The 14471-nt window shown below is 41.8% G+C and overlaps 1 pseudogene across 1 annotated transcript in view; it reads left to right on the top strand.

The window, feature by feature from the left end:
- Positions 1-9725, top strand: part of LOC146822365 (uncharacterized) — a 56904-nt pseudogene extending 47179 nt beyond the window's left edge. Inside the window, exon 2 of the transcript XR_014963263.1 lies at positions 4703-9725. The product of XR_014963263.1 is annotated as an uncharacterized LOC146822365 (transcript). The remainder of the gene's footprint in view (positions 1-4702) is intronic.
- Positions 9726-14471: the final 4746 nt, after the last annotated feature.

The following is a 14471-nucleotide window of genomic DNA, read 5'->3' as shown; positions in this document are numbered from 1 at the left end:
AGAGATGTCTAGACATCAACTGCTCCTGCAGGACTGATGAACAGCAGACGAGTATACTGTGTGCGCTCTGTCTGCCTGCACTTACTTACCACTGGGCTCGTCTGGCTGCAGTTTGGGGGCCAGGGCTCCTGGCACATGGTCCCCCTCTTCATTCCCAGCCCACCAAAGGCTGGGATGTGCTCGCATCCCCCTCCTCTGAGCCGCGCAGTTATCTGGAGGCTGTGAACGGCTGTTAAAAGCCTGACTGGCTGGGGCAGTCAAGTGTGAAAATACCAAGCGCTGTTCCCAAAAAATATAATTTCCCTCGGCATAAAATGCACGGGAGAAATGGTGAGATTGAACTGCAAATAAATGCAGGGTGGCATCGGAACACAATCCATGTGTTTTTGTGCTTAACTTGAAAAACCTTGGACTTTCTAAAAATGGTCCCCTTTTGAATGCACGCGCAGATGTGGCTTTTTCTATTGCAGAAAAAAACCTCAGCACAACATATGTTTCAATTTACAGACCGTTTTCCGCATGTTCTTACGCTTTTAAAAATGTTCCATTACCTCACGTTGTGTGATTACGCCCTTACTCATTCCTTAATCTGTCCCTCCGAGAATAAAAAACAAACATGACATCTTTAATTCTCAGTCATATGATGAACGTACATTCTCCCACAAGGATAAACATTCTCATGAAATTTTATGATGTGCATAGAATGTAATTATCTTTTGTAAAATAAGTGTTATTCTCAAACAGTATAATTCCTATTTTAGACTTTGAATTGACACGTTGCCCGCGCTCCGAGTCTGAGGAATTCAGAATAGTGGTAAACGTATGTTATTTATAAGTTATCCCGTTCATACATCCAAATATCACTCTAGTGTTGTAATATTACATCCAATAAATACTGCATCCTGCGGTATCACATTTTTTGTACGAAGGAAGCATTTATCCTCTGCTTTTAAGATTTTTGGGAGTTCCCCCTAGGGTTGTTTGAGAGAAGCGTTGGCTGCACTCTTGTGACGCAGATGCTAGCTTCCTGTGTGGTCTCCCCATTACTGAATGCTGATACCGGATGGTATCACCAAGCCCAGGGCATAGTACTCCACCTGACATGAGTAAGAAATTTAAAGGGGGATTCGTTTTTCTCCTCAATGAGGTCCTGAAGAAAGCCATCGAACCGGCAAGGGCGCATGCAGGTTGAAACATGTTGGAAAAGTGATGTGACGGACATATTGCACGTCCCATATTTCACATCCACCGTTTTTAATCTTACCCTATAATTTTTTTTTTAGAATAAATTGCACCACATGATAAAAAGGTAATTTTAAATTTTCTATTCTGCACAAGCTAGATCCTAACCGGTTTTTGAGGATCTCCTGGTGAAGGCCAACAAAAGACCCAGTGATGATGCTATCAGCCAAGATTAGACATACCAATGACGGATAATGGCTGTTGAGGGTCTTCTACATATCTGTGCCAGATCCTTCGAGGCCTCTTGGCTCCACTCCTTTTTGATTTAGTGATATATATCCGGAAGCTGAGTGGGGCCCCCAGAACGCTTCTACTCCCCCCCCCCCTTTTTGATATAGAAGCAGTATTATCACAGCCAAATTTGCATGACCTTTGAAACGAGGGTCTTAGTCGGCCCCACTGGTGTTCGAGCCATTTGACCTCTGAAGTATGCTCCGTTCTCTGAAGTGGGCTCTTATACCTTACTGGTTTGTTAAAAACTGAACTTTTTTTAAATGAACCTTCTGTAGAGTTGTCATACGCTAAATCCCTTCCAGTTCCAGGAGTCGGGTGGAGAGCCGTGTGGGACACTTGAGGAGGAAGGAATAACCAGCACTCGTGGCAGGCAGCTTGCCTTCTCAAAATGCTTGTATTTATAATAAGACAATAATCTAGTCATTCAATACATATCAATAACACATGCCTTCCTAGTTGGAGCATTGTTTTTTTAAAATATATAAATGTGAGTTTAATTTTGGATATGATTATTAGCATCAAAAAGATGCCTGCTCTTCTTGTGGAAGCATAGTGATAATGCTTTCTAATTGTTCATAAATTAGGGTCATCCAAAGAAGGTTGCACACCCATTCTGGTTCCCATTTTCATTAGCGCATGTAAATAAGATTCAGGTGGATATTGTGAAATCCTGACATGGCTCCACCCTCAAAGGCTTTACTGACTAGGGAGGTTTACATGATGACTCCATGTCATTGAGAATGTGATTCACCAGCGCTGGGTTTTTCTTTTACAATGTCCTTCCTTTGAAGCAATCCCCACTGCCCATTCTCCCCGGAGCATTGTCTTTGTCTCCTTCACCCAAAGCACTCTGCTTGCCTAGCCTTTCCTTCCTCTCGGGCACTAGCCTTTGCCCCCTCTCATAAGACCACCAAGGCGCTCTGCATCTATCACCAAGGGTGACCAACTGGCATTGGTGTAAATTTAGGACGATGAGAGTAAAAATTCAGGACACTTCTTTGCTACATCCTAATGGGTTCACGCAGAGATACATCACTTTGTTTTTTCCGCAGTTGTATGTGCTCACTGTATCCCTGCCTCCCTGCAATATGCTAGCTCTCACCAGTCCTCTTCGCTTCCACTGTGTCCATTGCATACACCCCCAGTCTCTGTGCTTTGACAGGTGTTCATCCTCCTCTTCTTACCTTATGCCTGGTTGATACCCCGTGCTCCAATGTGTGTCCACCCCCCAAATGCACCCCCTTTGGTTTATGTATCGCTGCCTTCATAACCTGTAATTCCTGTGTCTGCTTCAGCTCACATTGTCTCACTGTAGCCCTGCTCATCGTGTCTCTGCTCCCCAGGCCTATGCATCCAGTCTGTCTCCATGCAAATCCTAGGAGTACAACCTCCGGCTATGTTTCATTAGTCTGTGCAGAAACCTACTAGTTACAACCTGGAATTTTCTCTTTATTCTGCTCGTTGTGGGCCCCTAGGGATAATCGCATCACATTCATAGCAGCCATCCAATGGGGTGTTAAAAACCAGGTAAAATTAGCACCATCATACTGCTTAACGTTATTAAATACCCACAAATAAAATAATCAGGTGACTCTTATTCTCTTGGGTTCAATATGTCCATTTATGTAATAAAGCATTCTTGTTGTGTCCTTAAAAACTGCATAGTATTCATTTGCTAAAACAAATCCAGGATTGCTTGATACTGTATCCCAGTAAGCCCTATACACCAGAAACACAATCGATACGCTTGCTTATAAATTAATTGTATAACACATAATTGCCATCAGATCCATCCACTACTAAACGCATAAGTAAAAAATATTTATATTTACACTAATAGCTCCAACTCTAACAAATGCGAGACCTATTGCGTTGCAAATGCTTGTTCTTTCTTGATGTTGTGCAGCATTGGGAAAGCCTATATGTCTAAAAGGTGAGACTTCTTGACTTTGCCAATGTGTGTTTACTGTGGTTGTAAACCTCCTTTTTCTTGTGTAGCTCTGGTCAGAGCCTCTGATCTCTGGAGTTACGCTATGTGAAAGATGCTCAGATTATTGTCTGGGTCCTATCACGGGCTCTCTGATAGTATAAAGGACTACCTTGCAGCAATTGATTATATTTCCCGCCATTATTGTGATGCTCTTTGTTGTGTGGTCCATTCACTGGAAAAGGCTCGTAGACCTGACAGCCTTAGGGTGGTCTTTCCCCAACTTTTTACCTGCCTCCCTCCATTTTCTGTGCTCTTTTTTTGCTGGCTTTAGGACTTTGCACCTGTTACCACGCTAATCGGTGCTAAAGTGTTTGTGCTTTCTCCCCTGAACATGGTAACATGGGCTCATAGGGCTCCTAATCAGTTGGCATATTTAGTTTGCTTATAAGTCCCTAGTAAAGTGCACTACATGTGCCCGGGGCATGCAAACTATTTTCTACTAGTGGGCTGCAGCACTGACCGTGCCACCCACTTATGCAGCCTGAAACTATGTCTCAGGCCTGCCACTGCAGTGCCTATGTGTGAAGTTTACTGCCACATCGAGTTGGCATTTAAAGCTACTTGCCAAGCCTAAAACTTCCCTTTTATTACATATAAGTCACCCCTAAGGAAGGCCCTTGGTAACCCAAAGGGCAGGACTCTACGTGAGTAAAAGGCAGAACATATGCTTCTATGTTTTACATGTCCTGGTAGTGACAAACAGTTAAATTACTTTTTCACTGCTGTAAGGCCTACTCCTCTCGTTGGCTAGAACTGGGAAATCCGTAGAATACCTTTTAATTCCTGATTGGAAAGGAGTAGCCTTTTCGTGTTTCATATCTTTGCAATGGTAATGATAAATCCTCTTTACTGGTAAAGTCGGATTTAACATTACTATTTTTGAAAAGCTACTTTTAGAAAGTGGACTTTTCTCTGCTTGTACTGCTCTTTGTGCCTTTAAGCCTGTCTCTAATACACATCTGGGCTAGGTGACCGACCCCCTTTGTGTATTCCTTCTAGAGAGCTACAGACCCTGCAAGTGTTGGGTGTGATTTAGCTCTTATCTGCATCCCGATGGGTCTTTCGGGGCAGATGGGCGGAAGGGGCCCACACATGGAAAGTGTAATCTAGAATTTCTTTAGCGCACGTGTCTATGTGGTCAATTAAATGTCTCGTTAAATGACAATAGCTTTTCGTGATAGACCCACCATTTAAACTTATCCAGTGTTTTTTTTTCTTTTTTTTTTTCCCCAACAGGTGCAATAAATGCAGTAATGAACAAAAAAGATGACGGCATTAAACATTACTTGTGTATGAAGTGATGTAAAAACAATGCACCTCAATTTCTTCCCTTGAAGGCTAATGCCTCGCCAAAGTCTTTTTCTACAGCAGAAAACCCAAACTGCCCAATGTGGTCTGAACTTGGCTCTTAGTGGTCACCTCATATACATTGATGAAATAACACACTGAAGCAAGTCTGATAAGGTTCTCGTTACAAAGGAAGAGCTAACCTGGATCTGAAAGTACACACAGAAGAGAAACCGTATGAATATCTAGAAACACATTTATTAGAGACAGTAAGTGCAACATCAGAAAATCATACTGGAGAAGAACCATATTGATTGACTGACTGTGGAAAAGTTTTCTTTGTAATGAAAGACCTAATGCAGTATCAGAGTGTCTATGTAGAGGAGAAACCATATAAATGTACAGAATGTAATAAAGTGTTCCATAGGAAGAAGAATCTAAGGCAGGATCAACAAACCCAGGCCGGGGAGAAGCTGTATCAATGCACAGAATGTTACAAAGCATTTATAACAATTGGACAGCTAAAACGAAATCTGGAACGCCACGTTAGGGAGAAATTATATAAATGTACAGAATGTGACCAAGCATTTATAACAAATGGACAGCTGAAGCGACCTCAAAATATCCACTCTGGGGAGAAACCATATCATTGTACAGAATGTGAAAAAGCATGTATAACAAATGGAGACCTAAAACTACATCATAAAATCCACACTAGGGAGAAACCATATAAATGCACAGGATGCGCGATAAAGCATTTATAACAAATGGAGACCTATATCTACATCATAAAATCCACACTGGGAAGAAACCATATAAATGTACAGAATGTGATAAGGCATTTATAACCAATGGAGCGCTAAAGCAACATCATAAAATCCACACTGGGGAGAAACCATACCAATGTATAGAATGTGACAAGGCATTCATTAGAAAGTCCCATCTAATGGAACATCAGAAAGTACACACTGGGGAGAAACCATATAAATGTACAGAATGTCACAAAGCATTTGTAGCAAATGGACAGCTAAAACGACATCACAAAATCCACACTGGGGAGAAACCATATAAATGTACAGAATGTGACAAGGCATTTATAACACTTGGAGAGCTAAAGCAACACCAGATAACTCACCCTGGAGAGAGATCATACCAATGTACAGAATGTGACCAATCATTTATAAGAAATGGAGCGCTAAAGCGACATCATAAAATCCACACTGGGGAGAAACCACACCAATGTACAGAATGTGACATGGCATTCATTACAAAGTCACAGCTAATAGAACATCAGAAAGTCCACACTGGGGAGAAACCATATCAATGTTCAGAATGTGACAAAGCATTTATAACAAATGGACAGCTGAAGCGACATCAAAATATCCACTCTGAGGAGAAACCATATAAATGTACAGAATGTGACAAAGCATTTGTAACAAATGGAGCGCTAAAACGACATCACAAAATCCACACTGGGGAGAAACCATATAAATGTACAGAATGTGATAAGGCATTTATAACACTTGGAGAGCTAAAGCAACACCAGAAAACCCACACTGGAGAGAGATCATATCAATGTACAGAATGTGACCAATCATTTATAACAAATAGAGACCTAAAGCTACATCATAAAATCCACACTGGGGAGAGATATCAATGTACAGAATGTGACCAATCATTTATAACAAATAGAGACCTAAAGCTACATTATAAAATCCACACTGGGGAGAAACCATATAAATGTACAGAATGTGACAAAGCATTTATAAGAAATGGACAGCTAAAACGACATCACAAAATCCACACTGGGGAGAAACCATATAAATGTACAGAATGTGATAAGGCATTTATAACACTTGGAGAGCTAAAGCGACATCAAAATATCCACTCTGGGGAGAAACCATATCAATGTACAGATTGTGAAAAAGCATTTATAACAAATGAAAACCTGAAGCAACATCAAAAGATCCACACTGGGGAGAAACCATATCAATGTACAGAATGTGACAAAGCATTTATAACAAATGGAGCGCTAAAGCGACATCAGAAAATCCACACTGGGGAAAAACCATATCAATGTACAGAATGTGACAAAGCATTTATAACAAATGCGGAGCTAACGCGACATCAGAAAATCCGCACTGGGGAGAAACCATATAAATGTACAGAATGTGACAAAGCATTTATAACAAATGGAGAGCTAACGCGACATCAGAAAATCCACACTGGGGAGAAACCATATCAATGTACAGCATGTGAAAAAGCATTTACAACAAAGGGAGATCTAACGCGACATCAGAAAATTACACTGGGGAGAATTAATACCAATGTACAGAATGTGGCAAAGCATTGATCAAATATAGAGAGCTAAAGGAACATTAGAGTTCACACTGGGGAGAAACCGTACGAATGCACTGAATGTGACAAAGCATTTATAACCAATGGAGAGCTGAAGCAACATTTAGAAAATCCCCACTGGAGAGAGACCATTCAACTGCACTGAATGTGAGAAGTCATTTATTCGAAAGTCGCATCTTATGTAGTATCAGATAGTCCACGTAGGGGAGAAACCCTATGAATGTACATAATGCAACAAGACATTTATTACTATACAAAGATAAACACTAGATCAGAAATTCCACACTGGTGAGAAACTATATGGCTGTACTGAATGTGACTTAGCAGTTATTACAAAGCAAAGTTTAAAAATACATCAGAATGTTAACACATGAAAGAAACCATATAATTGTACAAAATGTAACAACACCTTTATTCCAAATGGAGGGTGACCATTCAACTGCACCGCATGTGACAAGATATTTATTATAAAGGGAGAGTTAAAGCAATATCCGTGTCTACACTGGGGGGAAACCACATGAATGTGACGAGGGATTTATTACAAAGCAAAATGTAATACAAGATCAGGAAGTTCACGCAGGGGAGAAAACATTGTATGTACTGAATACCACAAAGCATTCATGATAAATGGAAAACTGAAGCGACGTCCGAAAATCTACATGGCAAGAAATCCAATGTATGTACAGAGTTTAAGCAAGTCTTCCACAGGAAGAATAAGCTAATGCAGTATAAACAAATCTACACTAGGGAGAAATCCTATTAATGAATAGAATGTGACAAGGGATCGATTACAAAACAAAATATATATCAGAATGTTCACACAGGAGAGAAACTCTATAAATGTATTGTAATAAATGGAGAGCTAACTCGACATCAAAAATCAACCCTGAAGACCGCACTGAATTTAGCAAGGCATTTATTGGCAAGGGAGAGTTAAAACCGCATCAGAAAGTCCCCACTGAGAAAAATCTGTATGAATGTACAGACTCAATCAATGGGTATTAAGCATGGCAAATCATCAGTGAGGTTTTCAAGCCGCTGGGTGAGGAGTTGTTTTCCAGAGGGGCCAATCAGTTGAACAAGGGCACCTGTTTTAGGATCTCTAGGATATTCCTGAGTAGGCCAACCTATTGTAATTTTACAGTTTGCCCATAGATCTGCTGGCACAATTATGTCAAATGGACTGTTCAAATCAGTCCACAGTACTTTTGATAATTTGACAAACCTATCTACCTGCCAATACCATTCCACCGGCTTCTCGCAAAGACGGAGGGAAGTCATTTGTAAATGATAAAGTGTCTTGTCTGGTCCAGGGAACATGCACGTAGCCTCCTCCTGGGATCTCATGGGACACTCAGTTACCACTTTCCTCTTACTGGGAAAGCCGCTGGAATGGTAACGATAACACACAACGATGTTACCAATTCGAACCCAGACAATGCGTCGTGCGACTCCAATCGTCACACGTTTTCCCCGTGTACCTACAGGGCAACAGACAATACACTGTGCAACTTCACTTGCCACACGTTTTCCCCATGTACCTACAGGGCATCCAACTTCCTACATCCCAGAAGTCTTCAAAAACAACATAGAACGCAACACAACTCAACATAGAATGTTAGAACATAAATCATTAATTATCCAAACATCCATCACTAACCAATAATCAGAAATCAATATCAATAAGCCATAATCACCAAACCAATGCAATAAAACCATCAATCTGCTACCAGAAAAACTGATCCAGTGGAAAGGGGCAAGGGTGGGCAAGCAATTTTACCAATCCTCCCTACGTCACAGATTCGTCAACCGCACTTATTCATTCACACACGCATTCATTGATGGGGCCCATGACACCAACACTCATACGTTTCTTACATTAAATCTGCACGCAGGAGGACGATGTATCTGCTGGACATGAGGGGAGGTACCTTATTACCTATAGGGAAAGAAAATTTATTACAGAATATAAATTTTTACATCAACACCTATAGGATCCTAACTTTAACATCAAGGCACTCCATCACTTGGTTGAATGTACCAATTAGTTCGACTGGTTGATGGTGATTTAGAACCAGCTAAAACACATTAAAGCTTCTGAATCCTTTTAGCAACCTACTTGAAGAACCACAAACTCATTATCTGTTAATCAATATCTAGTTTATCTAATTTCTTGCTCGCAATTATATAATTAGCATTTCGGTCAATCAAGTTTGAATTTCAATCAACACAAATTGCATGACATTTTATATTTACCTATTCTTGCTATAGGGGTTCTTTTATAATTCAAATGGCTCTGCCTAACCCAAATTCTTTGCTCAATCGTCCCAATCGAAAGCAGGACCCGATTCAATAAGTCCGAAAAGTTCTCTTGCTCAGCACGGCACATTCCCAAAGATATCCAAAGGACCAAGCAATCGTGCAAGAGAATTGATCACGCAAGTACTGGACACTCCTTCGGACACAATCTCTCTAGGGTGGCCCTTTCAAACGACTAACGACGAGCACCCCACACCTGTATCTCTCCCCTCATTAAGCCACCCATTCCTATTCTACTACGCTTTGTATAATAAAATTCTGGGTAACATGAAACATTTATTGAACTAAGAAGAAATGTGATTGGTCCATTTTGCAAAATGTTTTATATGGTCCAGGTTTCTCACTGTCTTGGGTTCTCAGAGAACTTGCTTGGTCACATCCTCAGTCTATGTCATGCTCATGCAACATTGTTGATTCTTGATTATAGGTGACTATTGTTTTCTCCGGGTAATTTCACTGACTGAAATCTGGCAGTCCTCCATGCTCTTATCCTTGACCAGGAACACTGTGCTCTGAATTGAGGATGCCTGGAGATCTTTGGAGCCATCCGAGTCTGCGCAGAAGACATCGTGCTCACAAGATATCGTGCTCACAAGACGGTGGCCACTTCCGAACTCCATTTTGAATGTCATGGCTTGGTAGGCCCGAATGCCAACTTAAGCAAAAAAAAACACAAAATAATTAATATGCGGAAATGAAGATTCTAATGTAAACCCACACTAATCCCTTTATGTATTAGTATTTTCCTGGCGTATAGCGACATTTAAAGCAATAATACTCACCATTCGGTATCCACAGGAACGCAAACGTCACTAAAGCAACATAAATCATGCAATATTCTATCACCACACATACTACTATTAATAGGTGTACCACAATTAGTTATTAGAGTTATTCTGCTATGCAAATAGCAATGAGTCCTGCATGTAATTTGTGTTTACAAAAAATGCACGTTGTTGGTTAATATATCACAGCACACAGTTAATTCAAATTAATATATAAATTGATTACGTCATTAGTATTTTCATGCAAAATAGAGAAGGTATACAAAATTTTGCTTTACCTGCTCCATCACCGGCATAGAGGGGATTTCTCCCGACTGGATCACATCCTTCCTACAAAACAGAAATAATGTCATCCACTCCCCCCTTTCTCATCCAAGCCTTACTTCACAAAAGCAGGTGTCCCTCAAGGCTCTATCATCTCACCCATGCTTTTCAGCATCTACATGTAGTCATAACCAGCACTGATCAATGAGTTTCACCTCACATGCTATAACTATGCAGATATCACACAAATACTCCTTGAACTGGAAAGCCCAAGACATTGAAGCTCACAAATTTTCAGCTGCTTCAGAGCCATTGATCAATTTATGAAATGGCACCATCTCAAATTGAATGCTCCCAAAACAGAAATACTCCCATGCGGCAATAAAAAATATGATGACCTACTCGCCTCCTGGCCTGACGATTTGGGAACACAGCTTTAAGTATCTAAGGAAGTAAGAAACCTCAAAATGATCATGTACTCCAAGTTATCAATGAATACCCAAGTGGACAAACTAGCAATATCAAGCTTCATTACTATAAAAACTCTGTACCACATCTTTCCCCAGTTGGGATTTCCACACAAGGTCCAGGCCACTATCTCTCTTGTACTGTCTAAACAGGATTACTCCAATAGCCTCTAACACAGATCATTTTTAACAACAATGAAAAGATTACAACGGATTCAGAACTCTGCTTCTAGATTCCGCCTGCGTGTAAAGCCACAAGCCCACAACTCCCCTGCCTTGAGGGCCCTAAATTGGTTGGATCCAACCACAAACTTTTCCACTTGAAAAAATATGCAATTTGGACTGAATTAGACTGTTTCCCTGAAGAAGAATTCAGAAAACGACTCTCCTGCATGAAGCTGACATTGCACATCTCCAACCACCTCCCTACGGCACTTGTCAAAAGTCTTAGCTACATCATCTCCCCCGTATGGACCAAAATCATCAACAGTTTCTCAATGTCAGCCTCACCTTAAACCCGGACAAATCACCCCATCATCAAAAAAACAGATGTCACCCTGAAAGACATTAACATTTACAGACAGATAACTAACCTCCCTCTGCTTGGTAAAGCCATCGGAAAATTTGTGTTTGCACAACTAAACAACCACATTGAAAAAATACAACTTTCCAATCCAGATTCAGAAGAGGATGAAGTACAGAGACTGCAATACTGAACATCACAGATGGCCTTCACAGATCTCTGGATGATGGACAGGTGTGCCTCCTAGTCCTCCTGGATCTCACGGTGGTCTTTAATACTGTCAACCATGGTATCCTCCTGAACACCCTCTCAGCGTGCAGGCATCACTGGAACTGTCCTTCGGTGGTTTGCTTCTTTCCTGGACCAGTGTTCACAGCTAATCAAGCTAAACAGTTACACCTCCAAACAACACCACTCTCACATGAACTCCCCCAAGGATCATTTCTGTCTTCTGCACTATTCAATCTCTACATGGAACCCCTCATTATGGTCCTCAAATAAGCCAGAATTGGGTATCATCTGTATGCAAATGACGCCCAACTCTACATTACAATCTCCTCAATTAAAGACATCCATCGCTTAAACTTTACTCTCTCAATGGTTCAATCCTGACTAACCAGCAACCATCTCAAGCTCAACCCCAACAAAACCAAACTCCTCCTCATCCAACGGAAAGAAAGTCCTTTCCTGTAGCTATTTAGCTCGACAACCTCACTGCATTAAACTGCAAACTATCCGTCTCTAACTCAATCAAATCGTTGGGGATTACATTTGACACAAACTTGAACATGAAAGAGCATATTAATGCCTCAGCCTAAAGTGTGTTCTACATGCTGAAACACCTTAAAAAAGGCAAACCCTTCGTCCCCATCAAGGACCTAAAGACAGTGGTGCAGTCCTTATTCCTCTCCAGGCTGGACTACGGTAACGCAACAGTCACGGGCACCACAAAAACACACTTCACCTCTATGACAGGTACACTCAACTGAGCAGCCAGACTACTTTCAGGGGAGAGTCACTTTGACTACATCACTTACACTCAAAAAACTCAACTGGCTACCAATAGAGTCAAGATGTATACTCAAAACTGTCGGCATAACACACAAAACTCTCTACAGGGAAAAAACGCTCTACCACACAAACAAACTTTCCTAAGCCGGCCTAAAGAGACCTCTTCATAGCTCAAGCAGCCTACTCTTGATTCTACCCAAACTGAACAAAGAAAAATCTTGCACTGGCTTCTTCTCCCGGAAATGCTCCAAGACTATGGAACTCGCTGCCACAGGATCTATGTGACATTCCAACACTTCAAGAATAATCTTAAACTTTTACTTCTCAACAAGTTCCTAAACCTCGCCCCCCCCCCGCCAAGCCACCAGACCCTCTAAATAAATCTGAACTTGACTACCTACTACCTCAGGAAAAACTGTACCTCCACTCCCAACCTTCACTATACTCTACCAGAACTACCTCAGAACTGTTTTGTTCAACAGGCCTGTGAAATTCCACTCATCAGGCGTTAAACTAATGCATTCCAGTGTGGTGGTCCGCATCACCGTACTGAAATGCATTGTCACTCCTGATAGCGCCTACTCCGATTCCCAGCCGGAGAGCTGCTTAAGTACTACTGACTGGTAATTTGGTTTTAGCTGACAGCGCATTGCTGCGGCAGGCTTTGTGGCTTGGAGGTTTGGTTCAGGCAACTCGCTCTGGCCAGTCAGGGTTGGCTACAATGGGCGTCAGTCACTCTGCGGCTAAAGTCAGTGACTTGACATCAAGTCTTGTGACTTAATTTGGCCAATCAACAGCCGAGGCCCGAGCCGTGCGCAGATTCAGTTTGCAAAGCCAGGAGCTTGCAGGTGCTGCTGAGCTGAGCTCACAGGGCCCGATTCACATAACTAACTTACGACAAAACCCTAAACTTACTACCATTTTGGTATTCACAGAAGGCACTTACTCATTTTGGTATTCACAGAAGGCACTTACTCATTTTGCTATTCACAGAAGGCACTTACTTACTCATTTTGGTATTAAGAGGTGTGGTGCAGCGGCCTGGGCAGTTAACTTCGGAGCACAGGATTCACGGTTCGATCCTGCCTCCGGCGGCAGCTCAGGTCAGCACCATGTGACTCTGGGCAATAGCTTACTTAATTTCCACGACGGCCCCCAGCGCCTTGAGACCCATAAAGATGAGTAGTTGGCGCTTTACAAATACGGATTTACATACGGATTTTGAGTAACTTACTCATTTTGAGAAACTTTCTCATTTTGGTATTCATAGAAGGCACTTACTCATTGATTAGTAAGTGCCTTCTGTGAATACCAAAATGAGTAAGTTTCTCAAAATGAGTAAGTTACTCATTTTGGTATTTTCAGAAGGTACTTACTCATCAATGAGTGACTGCCTTCTGTGAATACCAAAATGAGTAAGTTACTCAAAATGAGTAAGTGCCTTCTGTGAATACCAAAATGAGTAAGTGCCTTCTGTGAATACCAAAATGGTAATAAGTTTAGGATTTTGTCTTAAGTTAGTTCTGTGAATCGGGCCCACTGAGCGGCCCCCATAAGATCATTAGGACCTGCGCAGCCATTGAGGGAGAGTCAGTGGTGCAGCCATGAATGCAGTCGGAGTGTGACCGCTGTCGCTGCTCAGACCGGCGGACCGGACGCAACGGGCAGCGCTTGCTGAGAGTCTCGAGTGAGTGTCACTGTGTCGATTGGGCTGCTGAGATCAGAAGCTGAGGCCAAGTATTCCAGTATTCTCAGATTTTGAAAGAGACAAGCTGCTGTCTCTGCTGCTTGTCGTGTTGCTTCTTTGAATCTCCTGCAGCGATAAGGAGGAACCGGCGTCCCTCTGCACTTAGCTGCAGTGGTGCAGAAGATGCCCTTTGCTGAGCCACAATGCGCTTGGATGCTGGTGCCTAGAACTTGAGACCCCGTACCCTGTTCTCCGGGTGTGCTTCTCAACTCTAACTGCCTCAGAAATGGTATGGTCTATAACC

The sequence above is a fragment of the Triturus cristatus genome, chromosome 6 (genome assembly GCF_964204655.1).
Source record: "Triturus cristatus chromosome 6, aTriCri1.1, whole genome shotgun sequence".
NCBI lineage: Eukaryota > Metazoa > Chordata > Amphibia > Caudata > Salamandridae > Triturus > Triturus cristatus.
The sequence above is the reverse complement of the archived record's forward strand: the minus strand, read 5'-3'. Positions and strand labels throughout refer to the sequence as shown.